The sequence below is a fragment of the Nicotiana attenuata genome, unplaced genomic scaffold (assembly GCF_001879085.1).
Source record: "Nicotiana attenuata strain UT unplaced genomic scaffold, NIATTr2, whole genome shotgun sequence".
In the NCBI taxonomy this organism is placed as follows: domain Eukaryota; kingdom Viridiplantae; phylum Streptophyta; class Magnoliopsida; order Solanales; family Solanaceae; genus Nicotiana; species Nicotiana attenuata.
Genome location: NW_017670648.1, coordinates 326,947 through 335,762, shown reverse-complemented (window position 1 = coordinate 335,762; position 8,816 = coordinate 326,947). Strand labels below are relative to the sequence as shown.

The following is an 8,816-nucleotide window of genomic DNA, read 5'->3' as shown; positions in this document are numbered from 1 at the left end:
CCCCCCCCCCCCCACCCAAAACCAATTATTCTGTATTTATCTTTAGAGGTGTGATAGGGGAAAAAAGATGGAATCGGATGGTAATGTTTTCAGTTATTGTAGAAAGGCTAAACAAGACACAATTAGTTGAATACTTCAGCATGTGATATTGACCTGTAGTCTCCAACAAAGGATGCACTTAGTTTATTGGATGTCTCTGAAGGGACTCCAAAAAAATGCACATATCGGATTAAGAAAAGCAGCTTCTTGTTCAGTTTCTGGAATTTTGTATTTAAGGCACTCTAGGAAGTTTAAACAAGACAATGTTTGGAAATTACTTTGGCATGTGAATATTGAATGGTTGGATTTGATAAAGCAGCTTCATTTTCAGTTTCTGTACCATGCTGAATTTTCACCTTTGAACAGGTATCCGTAGCGAATATCTGTATATCTGATCTTAGTGATGTTAAAGCTTATTTCTATATGTATGCAACATATACCATTTGATGGTTAATGTATGTTTCGCTTCTGAAGTTCAATCTCTGCACCATTCTTCACCTTTGAACTGGTATCCAAAATGAACATCTGTATATGCAACCTTACTGGTATTATAGTTATTTACAACATATACCATTTGATGCTAAATGCATGTTTCTCTCCTTTGGAAGCACTCAAATATAGAGAAATTATCTTTTTGCGTGCAATCTAAATGACTTTGCAGTTGTTATAAGGCTCTAATTTTGTAACCAAGTTTTTTGAACTTTTTTATGTCTGGGGTGTGCGTGTGTAGTATTTGAATGGTAAGTTTTAGTTTCTTTTGTTTGGACAATCTTTTTTGGATGGGTTTATGAGTCTCTAGTTAATTCAGCAAATGTTTGTTGAGTAATTGAAGGGTTTATGTGGGCGCTTCTGTTTGTGAAATCCCAAGAGTTATTCTGCATGGGACATTAGTTTGATGTGTAATGAAATGGGACATTGGTACTGTGTGGAAATGTGGTATTCATTACAAGCGAGGCAATTGAAGCATTAATAAAAAGTGCCTATGTGTCCTTTTTCAGTGGCGTATTCTGTTAGTCTGCCCCCTTTTTGATCGGTCAGCAACACCTTACAAAGGTTTATTTGACATGGTATTTATCCTTTTCATATCCTTCTTGATGTTCTTAACCAAGAGCGAAGCAGTGTGGTAGCTGTTACGTCACATATTGCATAATACGCCTGTTTATTTTTCCATGCAGAATTGCCTTTGGACTAACTAAAGATTTCCAAGAAGGTGAATTCACCTGTTGAAGTAGATTGTAGTGCACGGTACAACTGTTGAAAAGCACCAGAATGTGTAATATAAAAAAAGGACTTTCTTATAGTTGGTAATGACACCGGTAACCTTGATCCCTTCATTCAGCTTTAGTGACTTACTGCATGGTGTGTTGTGGTCATTTGTGTGCTCTCCCTCTTTCAAATGCTCTAATCTCCAGGCTTAGTGTTTAACCAGCAGCTTTGGGTAATACGAAAAGAAGTTTTGATATGAGTGCTGGTGTGGTCTTTTCTGATTTGTCCTTCCCATTGAGCTTGAAGGTGATCCCTCATCAGCAGTCAAATACCCAAACATGGGAGGGGAAAATGTTTAAAAGGATGTCTATATGTACAATGCTAGGAATTCTGCTCGTCATGGCTAGATATTCTTGTATATACTAAGCTAGAAATGAGATCAAATAATTGTTTGACATGAAATCCTGGTAATATATGTATTCATGTTTTGCTAAACTGGCGCTCCTTGTGCTAATAGATCCTATCGTTCTTGGACGTAACGAGCCCTGTATTGAAAAATCTGCCTTCTCTCGGCAAATTACCTTATTGGATGAAAAGGAACTTTGAATTGTTAGCTTATGTGAGAACCTCCTTATCATCTCACCCACATTGTCCACGAAAGACGTCTGATCTTCTAAACCTTCCAGTGTGCTGAACTATACTTCAAAAGATTATGACATTTCACATAATCTACTTTGTCTTCCAATTTGCTTTTTTGGGGTGGAGAAGAAGGATGCGTCACATTAGTTAGCTCTGCGATTATGCGAATCTGTGTCATTGAGTTACCTGATGAGTGATAGTATGGCGCAGTTCCTTTTGATAGTGTAAGATGAAGTCAAGATCAGTATTATCAAAGGCGAAAAGTGCAAAAAAGCTCTAAGGTTTGTTGGGGCTTTAAGTGCAAATAAAGCGTGGGCTTTGATGAAGAAAGGCGCAAATGGGAAAAAACTACAAATATGTATGTGTAGTCTAAGACTAATATCTGTAAACACATGAATACCAAATATATGGACAAAGAAATGGAAGAAAGTTTACAATAAAGTGAAATATCAAATGTTAGTGTCACTAAGAATTACACTCGTTAGCAAGGAAAAGTATGCCTTAGAGCCTTGATGACAACACTGATGCGCCTATTAGGCGAGACGAAGCGTTCAATATGTTTTGAGCCTCCCTTCAGGGCTTAAGCGCGCTTTTGATAACACTGGTCAAGATACTAAGAGTGATAACGTTTTTGGTTTGGCATGTGCACCTTAATTAGGAAGCAGCGGCATTTGATGTTGGACGGGAAGTGATTTATGCGATCCATCAAAAATATTTATGGATGACCCCTCCAACAGTACCATTCTAAGTGGTGGCAATTTATCAGCAAAAGTAAATGCATTTACCTATTAGCAAAAGATCCATTTATAACAAAAATACATGAAAGAGGTGCATCTGCAATATCAAATTAAAAAATGTTTCATTGAGAGTTTATCTCCCAAAAGGATGATATGGTTTAGAGTACATGAGTCAAGTATTTAATTTTTCTAGTGAATTCAGGCATCGATATTTTGCAATACGTTACACTTTTGATTCAGTTTTATTCTTGTTGTTAGCTAATTGTCTCGTATTTGCCTTTGTTATCGATGGAGTTCCAGTGTAAAGTGAGTTTGATTCTACATGTCCAAGTTTACTTCTGTGACTTTTGATTATGATTATGATTACCCTTAGGTCGAACTTCTTGAGGAGTCCATAGCTTGGCAACAAAAGACTTTTGCCTAAGGGCGGGGATACTATTAGCCTAAGGGGTCGTTTGCTACGCGGAATAAGGTGGGATAAAGTGTGTGATTAAATGCATATTTTGTTTGGTTAGCGGTATAAGTTTATCCTATGATTAGATTATACCGTCAACCAGGCACAATATAAATTTAATCCCACCTATCACATCTCATCCCATCAAATTTGGGATTATTTTATCTCACTTCCCAGGTGGAATAAAATAAGTTCGGAGATTATAATCCTAGGACTATAATTCGGGAATAGTTTAATTCGCGTACCAAACGATCCCAAAAAGTTTAACGAATGTCAAGATTGTTCAAAGATAGTACAAGGATAGTTTTGATCTTTTTCCCTAAAACGTATAATACTGAGAGCTTTTTTTTTTTTGATGAAAACTATTTAAAAATTGCACGGGAGGATGAAAATCAAAGGAAAAGTAGTTCATTCTCTAAATAGTAAGTTACCATTTTGCCAACTTCGGATCCATTTCCCCTATAGTGTTCTTGCTAAAGAATCTTTCTTTTCAGTTTTCATTGAGCAAAGGGACACTATATATCTCGGATCCTTTTCGCTTTGTCTTTTATCGTCACTTTCCGATTTCAGACGTTTATAGAGACCATCCCTTAGTGTCACTATGCATTATTTTTTTAGCGGTGGCGAATCAGTTTGTATACAACTCCACTATTCTATTATGTTTCTGCTATCAATATATGATAACTCTACTCATTGAGTGTCAATAGACAATATTAATAAGATAATCATACACTATTCATTAATTGGAAACAGAAAACACATGTTGCACCAATATTTTCACGTCAACTTCATCTTATATTTTCTCTCATTCGTGACTCTTCGCTAAAATATCAATTTGCATTACATTCGAAAGAGCTTTTAATAGACAAATGTAGAAGTTGAATGATCAATGAATATTCTAGAATGTCATGGTTGAATCCAAATAAATTGGGCATTGCTTTTGCTTGTAAAAGTTGTATCATTGACTCTCCTATTCCTAATTTAGGTCTTTTTAGAAAAATGAGGTCAAGGATAAAAAAGGGAGAGACAAATCTCCACTAAATCTTTTAAGCCTAATTTACGCAACTTTTTGTTTTTTTGGGATCGCTTTTAGCTTTGGGGGCAGCCACACTTTAGAATTTCAAAAGACCATAAAAAAAGGTCAAGTGATAAGAAAGGAGCTTATGAAAAGCAAAAGTCTCATTCATCATGTGATCAAAAGACTCAAAAGTTAGGTTAGTCTAACCACAGCTTGTATCGTAAGTGAAGGTTCTCTTAAATACATTTTTTGTGGGTATGAAAGAAAGTAACATTAATCATAATTTTGTTTGCTAAAGATGGATCGACGTTGAAAGATTATAACTGTGGGGAACTTGTCCAATTTCAAACAGCTTAATCCATTATTTGCAGATCACCTATAATACAAATAATTAAAAATACCCACCCTCAAGTATGAAGTTTTAAAACGGAGCTAATTTACATGGTTCAAGATGTTTTATCGCAATAGATAGAGGTTTTCGTTTCAACTTTCACTATCATCCAGTAGGAAAATATTTTAACATACTCAAGTTAGAAATGAATATGATTCACCTGAGAATATGTGTGCATATCTAAAATGAACAGGTAAAGAGTGCTTATTTTATTTTTTATTTTTGTGATAATGCGTTTTCAACTATTTTATTTAATAATAAATATCAAACAAATAAATGTATGACAAATATTTTTAAATAATTTTTATTCCTTATATATAGTTAATTATATTAGGCTGCGTATTCTGCAAACCCCAAAAGTGATCTGCTAGCTGCAAAAGGGGAGCAGTCAACCGCAAAATTATCCATAAACCTACCAGTTTTTTGAAGTAATGATATTTGAGTCATAAAAAAGAAGGCAGTGTAAATATATGGTAATAATATATTGTAATATAGAGTTTGTATTAAACTAGAAAACTAAGCGTAGACATTAAAATTTTATCGGATCAAATCCATATGAAATTTCGGTTTGATCCTAAATTTAAGATACTACAAGTAGAGTCCATCAAGGTTTCTTGGAAACTACTCTATCTGAAACCCTAACTTGGAGGCTACTCTACCTAAAACCCTAGCTACACCTATAAAAGGGGCCACATATTCCCTTTGAGAGCATCTCGAAATTCCATAAAAATTTATGGAATATTCATAAAGAGATCAAAAACATCAAATATTGTCTTTCTCAAAGCCACCAAAGTGATCAACGCATGTTCTTCATTTTTTCGGAGATCAAATATATCTAAGGAAGTTCGCACATCCTTCCCACGTTCAAGAAATACGCTGGTTAAACCCTCGAATCACGGAGAAAGATCTAGAGAGAAGAATCAAGGGAACAAACAGAATTGTATACCTATATCATTTTATCAATAAAATTATGTTTCTTCATATTTATATTGTGGTTGCAATTTATTTTTGTATCACAAATAAATTTGTAAAGACTAGGATCTCTAGTAGTCTTTTTTCACATTTGTTAGGGATTTCTTAGGGTTAGATAACTTTTATATAGAGGGTGTTTCTGGCATCTAGGAAAATATTTTCTGAAAATTATTTTTTAACTTTTTCATGTTTTGTTGGGTTAAATGTTCTGTAAAATATATTTCTCATGATGAACTCATATTTCTTCAATTGGAGGAAAATAACTTCCTTAGTAAAAGGAGAAAAAATATTTTTGAACCTTTTCCACCCTATTCCCCACCCACCCTTCAACCCCCACCTCTAACCTCAACCCCTACCTCACACAAACTCCCACCCCTAAACCCCTACCCTCGCCACCGTCACCCCAATTCCTAAACCCTAACCAATCACCCTCCCATACTCTTATCCATGTCGTCTCCCGTAGTATTTGTCTAAATTATATATTTTTCAAAAAATATTTTTTACTACCTAAACAAACATCAGAAAAATAAGAAATCACTTATTTTTTGGTTGTTCAAAATCGAACCGTAATCATTAAACGAACCGAAAAAATGGCTTATTAGTATCAGGTTATCGGATAAACTGTTAACCCATGCAAATTTTTTATATTTATACGTTTACCCCTATTAATCAAGAAAGCAGTAAGAAAATTCCAGACCAAGGCCATGAGCTTCCCAAATCATTCAAGTAGAATCATGTTAACAAGTTGATTACATGAGTTTGGCTTTGCAAGCTAAATATGATATTCCCTCCGAGTTGGTTTAAGTGGAAAGAGAGATAGCAGAAACAAACTTCCTCCTATTTGTTTTTTGATAGCCGGACTTACTAGCTAAAAGGGAGAAGACACAACAATGATAGATGATATCTCTAGACACCTTGAGTTCTAATATTGGTACTAATTCAAACCAGCATTCTGACATATTGGACTTTAGTTACCAACACTTACCAATTTGGTTGAAATAATGTGTTTCTTATGGTTGAGCTAGATGTAGTTGCCAAAAAGAAATCAAAGGGTGGGATAAAAGAAGTTGTCTTTATAATCTAGCATATGATTTCCGTGGGGAAATGATAAATTTTCTAGTTCTCTAATTCTCTTTTACTGTTTATTTGGTTTAGCCGATAAACAGCTCGATAACTATCGGCTAATCGTTATTTGATTCTATTTCGCCCGATGTCTTATTGAATGGATAGCGGATTACTACATTTATAAATCGATAAGCTGAACTGTTGAGCGTCAATAACTGCCCAATCTACCCGATACCCCTACTTATTTTCAAGAAAATATTTTCCACGAACCAAACAGACCCATAGTCTTGATTAATGTGTTAATTTATATATATATTCATAGGTCAATCATTATACTCACTCACCATGAAGGTATTAAGTATAATTATGGGTACAATGTTATACATGAACTCTGAGTTCACCTCTTCTTGGGATGAGGAAGATCGGATAACTAACTAGTGGAATACCAAATAATGTTAGGGGTATTGAGAGTGATAAGGCGATTTTCAAGTTAGTAACGAATACTTTTCGCATGTGATTGGTTTTTTATACGGAACTTTTGTATAATCTTAATGGTTTTTGAACAATCAACCCCCCCCCCCCCTTCCCCCGCCCTTTTTACGTTTCAACGTCATGCATCTCTTGATCTTTTGGAGTTATATTCCAAAGTGTTATAAATAGAATTTTATTTATGGTGAATGTCTATATTTAGAGAGATTCTAGGGTTCATTGCTTGGTGGCTAAGTCACCCTCTCCCTATAAATAGAGGGTTCTATTCTATTGTAATTCATCCCAAATCAATAAGAATTCTCTCTCCCTACTTTTCTCTGCAATATTCTTCTTCTTCTTTTATTGTTTTATAACACGTTATCAGCACGAGACTCTAACCAATTGAGTAGAAGCTTTGGGATTGAGCATAATGATTGTCAATTATTCCATGAACTTCCTTTATGATTAAATTCTGGATTTCAGGTAAGTATTTTACTTTATTTTTCTCTTTTAAATTCTTGAAATTCTATAATTTGATTTTATATACAAGCAAAGACAACAAAGTTTGATTATAACTCTAGTGGAGTTTGTAAGAAATTATAACCACCTAAAGGGTAAAAATTTCTATGTCTTGCCATGATCAAATTCATGTTTGATTATGGGCACAAAAAGCGGAAACCCGTCCCATTGAATTTGCTGCATTCTCATTCCCTTAAGAGAATGTGATAGCAATATGTGATAAGTCTGAAAGAAGACAAAATTATTACCGTGAATGTATCAATGGATGTGGAGGTGGCAATAGACGAAATTATAATCGTCATCATTGTGATAATGAGAATAATAAGGATTCTCAAAATAATCCCCCACTTTGTGAAAATATTTGTCATCGATTTGACATGAGATTTTTTATAAAGCACATATAGATGATTATGGTCAATTCATGATGTGAATGTGACAACATCTGATTTATGAATACATATTCATTCTTCAAAAAATATGAACGTGCTAGTGGTAGTGAATATACCGCACTCACCTCTAAAAGGAGGTTTGAGATGATATAAGAAAATAACGTCATTATTATGGCATGAATGGTCATTGGTCACGTACCTATTGTACGCCAAAATATTTTGGCATTGTGATTATTAAAAGACAACGATAATGCAAGAAACAAAACTTGCGTATAATTTTGACCATAACCATAATGGTATAACTTTCTCTTTAAAAGAGATATTCACCATATTGATGTTGATGAATATGTGGTAGTACAAAATTAATTGAGAGCTCAAGAAGAGCCAATTATTACTATTTTGGAGAAACACAATTGATTACCAATAAGGTATTGTGTTGTAGTAAGTCTCAAAGAAACTTATTTAGTTTCCAAAGTATATGCGAAAGCGGTTGATTATATTGAGACTAAAAATCAAGGAAAGATTTAATATCTTCTATTACTACAACTTGTAGCTGGGTAATATGTATGTAAAAAGCTACCCGTTTTATTCTCTAGTTTGTACTACACAAACAAAAGAATGCCACAATAAAGTAGAAATTTATTGATATAAAAACCCATATCATAATAAACTTGGAGTTTATTCATAATTGCACACATCATGGTGTAAACCTGAAGTTTATCAATATTGATAATTTATTCAGTTGGCATAGTTGGTTTACCCATATCAATTTAAGTATGATGTGCAAAAATAAAAGAGAATTCACATGGGTAAATATTAAAGAACTAGAAAGTTCTTTATGAATTCTCTTATGTTGCATGTTCTCATTAATTAATATACCAACTAAAATTGGGATTGAACCCCATGAATGCTGGAAATA

General features: G+C 34.0%; 1 protein-coding gene across 3 annotated transcripts in view; it reads left to right on the top strand.

Moving 5' to 3' along the window:
• LOC109241880 (mediator of RNA polymerase II transcription subunit 19a-like) overlaps nucleotides 1-1,779 on the top strand; it is a 10,250-nt gene extending 8,471 nt beyond the window's left edge. Inside the window, exons 7-8 of one of the 3 annotated variants that reach the window (XR_002070314.1) lie at nucleotides 1,038-1,106; nucleotides 1,215-1,779. The gene's annotated coding sequence lies outside the window, so the exon portion shown is untranslated. Of the gene's footprint in view, nucleotides 1-871; nucleotides 1,107-1,214 lie in introns of all 3 variants that reach the window. The other 2 variants (XR_002070315.1, XR_002070316.1) reach the window with 2 other exon arrangements.
• Nucleotides 1,780-8,816: the final 7,037 nt, after the last annotated feature.